This window comes from Physella acuta, unplaced genomic scaffold, assembly GCF_028476545.2.
Source record: "Physella acuta isolate Inbredline_101_S28 unplaced genomic scaffold, ASM2847654v3 ptg000083l, whole genome shotgun sequence".
Classification (NCBI taxonomy): Eukaryota; Metazoa; Mollusca; class Gastropoda; family Physidae; genus Physella; species Physella acuta.
In genome coordinates this window covers 567,818-572,669 of record NW_026731603.1, presented here as the reverse complement: position 1 = coordinate 572,669, position 4,852 = coordinate 567,818, and the positions used below count along the sequence as shown (strand labels likewise).

General features: G+C 33.4%; 1 pseudogene; it reads right to left on the bottom strand.

Moving 5' to 3' along the window:
• Positions 1–1,035: 1,035 nt before the first annotated feature.
• On the bottom strand, positions 1,036–1,770 carry LOC131958071 (uncharacterized; annotated as a pseudogene).
• Positions 1,771–4,852: the final 3,082 nt, after the last annotated feature.

The window sequence follows — 4,852 nt, the reverse complement described above, 5'->3', positions numbered from 1 at the left end:
TTAATTTCATTTTTAAAGTGCAACATAAATTGCGAATTTTCATTTTTTTTTTTTTTTTTTTTTAGGAGCTCAAAATATTGAATTTAATAAGACATCCATCTCCCTTTTATTAGTTGTAAGAGCTGCGTGGACTGTTGAAAAAGGAATATTTGCATAATGGATATTTACAGTAATAAAGGAATACTAAAAAAAGATATTTTACAATTATTTAACAATATGTCTACATTATATACACACACATATATATATATACTTATGAGTAATTTTATGTAATGACCTTGAATGAATACAATTTAAAATAATATTCACATTTATCATGACTTGTATTGCCTTTTCAAATTGTATATTTATAAAACATTAAAGAAAATACCATTTAGTTACTATACATTTATGATCAACATTGTCTGACATGCTCAAATTTAAGGGGAATATAGCTGTGTGGAAGATTAAAATCAACCATGTGCAAAAGTTGTTTAAATTATCAATTGTTCAGTTTTTTGTCTTTCAAGCCAAAATACCATTATTATATACCAATCATAAGATTAATAGATTCTCTACAAAGCCAAAGAAATGTGTACAAAACTATTCATCTATTTTTGTTACGATGACGTTAATTTTAATGTTCATAACTAAAGACAAGTATGTTTACAAACAACTAAAGATGAATATGTTAACACATAACTAACGAGCAATATGTTCATACATATCTAAAGACTGTGTTGACATATAACTAAAGAGCAATATGTTCATACACAACTAAAGACTAATATGTTGATACACAACTAAAGACTAATATGTTGATACACAACTAAAGACTAATATGTTGATACACAACTAAAGACTAATATGTTGATACACAACTAAAGACTAATATGTTGATACACAACTAAAGATAAATATGTTGACACACAACTAAAGAGTAATATGTTCATACACAACTATAGACGAATATGTTGACACATAACTAAAGAGCAATATGTTGATACACAACTAAAGATAAATATGTTGACACATAACTAAAGAGCAATATGTTGATACACAACTAAAGATGAATATGTTGACACACAACTAAAGAGCAATATGTTGATACACAACTAAAGATGAATATGTTGAAATGTAACTAAACACCAATATGTTCACCACATTCAAACAAATTTTGGCAAAGTTCTGGGTCTTGCTTCCAGTCTATTTCTGCTCCCATGACCAGCAGTCTAAGGATGTTCTTACAGATTTCCAGTGAATTACTTTTTACTTCTATTTTACTCTTTAATTTCTTATAATCAGGATTTTGTGCAACTGTACTTGATAACAGCTGTGCTTTTGCTTTGCTACTTTTTAATTTTTGCATTAGTTCTAAATTTTTTTTTTCAGTTTCAAGTTTTCTAATTTTTTAGCATCTAGTTTTTCTTGATACTGACAGGTTTCCCTATGAATCCTCATTAATTGTGTTGCAAGTTCCAACTCCTGAAGACTTCTAGTTACAAACTGATTTGTCCCATTCACATTTCTATGTTCATTAAACAATTCTTCACACTGTGCTTCTCCCAGTTGAATTCTTTTTAAGAACAATTCATTTCTAGAACACACATTTGATTCTTCCAATAATTCTTCCTGTAAATCTGTAACTCTTTTATACAGCTCTTCAATATTACTTGTGGAACTTTGTTGCTGAACTGTTAAATGTGCAATTTGAAGCTGCCTCAATTCATCTTCAAGCTTGTTTTTCATCTCTAGCAAATCTTCCGCAGACAAATCATCTTAATCATCCATCAGCCATTGGCTTTTCTCATTTGTATGTTATTGATCCATTATTTTAATATGCTAAATTCTTCTTAACTCTTTCTGTTTACTTACTTACTAGTAAGTTACTAGATCTAGAATCTAGATCCAGATTATATATCTAGATCTGTAGATCTAGATCCAGTCAACTTAGTGAATGATAATAAATATATACCAGGGGTCGGCAACCTTTTGAGACCGAAGAGCCAAAAGTTACAATTTATAAAATTTCCCAGTTTTTAAAGAGCCGCCAACATCTTTTTTAATATTATGATCTTTTTTTTTAGGATTTGATATATATATATATATATATATATATATATATATATATATATATATATATATATATATATATATATATATATCTGTGTTTGTGTGTGTGTCTGTTTTTCATTTATGCATTACTACACCGTTCATCCGATCGTCATGAAACCTTCCGGAGTTGACTAAAACACTCCACTGGAGGTTTGTATACACAAAAAAAATCATTTTAAATTTTTATGGGCGGCGCCCGGGTGGTGTATTTTTGTCAATACACCTTTTGGCGCCCAGAGTTCCCGAGCGGCTATGTTAGTACTTGGCATCCGTTAATCGGGCGTTCTGCATATCGGGTAAGGGGTACTACTATATTCAGCGGCAAAACTGCAATAGGCTATACACTATAGACACGCGTTGATTTAGTCGCTTACTAAATCGAATCAGGCGCATCCTCCGGCTTCTCTGCAGGGTGCGATTTGGCGCCCAGGGCTATCCCGCGAGCACTAAGCGCCTATCTTAGTTTTAACAAGCACCCTACAATACGAAATACGATGATTAAACCGAGCTAGGGGCCGTACGCAGCGCCACTGCGGTAGTGTAATCGGATTCACGAGAGAGCCACTTTCCGTCATCGACAATTAGGCGGTGAGTGATTAACGAAGATATTACTGTGAGTGATTAACGTACACTCAAGTCTTTCACACAGTACGGCCCCTGATATATACTACTCTGTTGAGATGGACTTCTTACTTTCACAATAATAAAATATAGGATAGCGACCAAGCCAATGAACTCTAATAAATACGAAAATTAGAGTCTCTTCAGATTTGTTTTTTAAAAAGTCTAACATTTTGATCGATACAATTATGTCAACTTAAAATTGCCTATATTGCTTTTTTGACAACACGATGTTTTAACAGTATTTTACCTTTATTTTGTCAGTTGTAAAATCTAAAAAACGCCATGTTTTTTTCATTTAATTTTTCCGCTTTTTGAGTTTAATTGATTTTTTAATAGAAAAGAAAAGTTCTCTCCCCTGGTAAATAAAATGTGCACTATTTTGCACTTGTATTTTATCTTTTCGCTTTAAGAGGGAAGTGTCAGCAAGTCAATAGAGAAATTTCGAAAAATTCACCAAAACAAATATTTTACATACACACACATATTATAGTATTTATAATTAAGGAGCAATAAAATAGTATACATATTAGGATCTATGTATGCTACACATTTTTTTTGTGTTATACATAATTTGACCCAAAACATTTGTATTTGAAATAGAGTTCTGCAATTGTCCAACAGTTAAGCTTTTGATGCTTAAATTTAGCAAAAAATGCATATTTTAATTATACATGGCTGTAGCTAAGATATGTTCATTGTGACTAATTAAAAATAAGAATTTAAAAAAAATATTTTTCTATAATTATTATTCGACTAAAAATTAATTTTATATTCCCAGAATCATGACATACGTCACCAAACTCTCAACACCAATTAACATTTGGATCGTTACCACCCGTGGAACTCATTGGGGAGATCACGTGATTGATTACACCAGATACCCAGGTTCTAATCCCGGGTAGGTAAGGTTCATTTCCTGGGGAGAGCAACCCATATATGAGGGAAAAAAATCAAACAACTCCTATCTAGAATAATCGTAAAGTATTGTTTGAAAACAACGAAAAGAGAACAGTAGGTTTAAAAGAATTCTTAAAGGATGTGTTTAACGTCACACCGTGTCACAAGATGTATTTATTTGTAATACTTTCTTCTGACAAAGATTCAAATCGTGATTAATTCCAGTACTTGTCGTGAAGTTTTGTGACACCATGACGTAAACATGCGAACTATAGAGTAAAGAGTGTTACATCAGGATATATATTAATAACCGACTAGATTAACATCGTTACTGTAAACTATGCATGTTTTAAAGCTATCACCCGAGGGGGCGGGGTGACACCAACTGCTTAATTTACAGAAGAAATAAAAGTTTAGTTGAATATTTTCAATAACTAATAAGAAAGTCAATGACTTGGGTGGAGTAACACCATAATAGCTTTGGTGGAGTGACAACATAATGACTTGGGTGGAGTAACAACATAAGGACTTGGGTGGAGTGGCAACATAATGACTTGGGTGGAGTAACAACATAAGGACTTGGGTGGAGTAACAACATAAGGACTTGAGTGGAGTGACAACATAATGACTTGGGTGGAGTGACAACATAAGGACTTGGGTGGAGTGACAACATAATGACTTGGGTGGAGTGACAACATAATGACTTGGGTGGAGTAACAACATAAGGACTTGGGTGGAGTAACAACATAAGGACTTGAGTGGAGTGACAACATAATGACTTGGGTGGAGTGACAACATAAGGACTTGGGTGGAGTAACAACATAAGGACTTGGGTGGAGTGACAACATAAGGACTTGGGTGGAGTGACAACATAAGGACTTGGGTGGAGTGACAACATAAGGACTTAGGCGGAGTGACAACATAAGGACTTGGTCATCGTAAAATGTATAGGGGTCAAACCGTCAACATGATTTTAGGTCAATGCTTGAGATCAGTGCTATTTGTACTCGTCTTGTTATATATAAGGTCAACTAAAAGGAAACTCCGACATGGTTAAAACGTTATAAGAATGGCACTAACATGTATGCACAACAGTACGTTAAATCGTTAGCTTTTATCTTTGTATCCATAGACTCATGTAGCCACAGACCCATGTAGCCAAAGACTCATGTAGCCACAGACTCATGTAGCCACAGACCCATGTAGCCACAGACCCATGTAGCCACAGACCCATGTA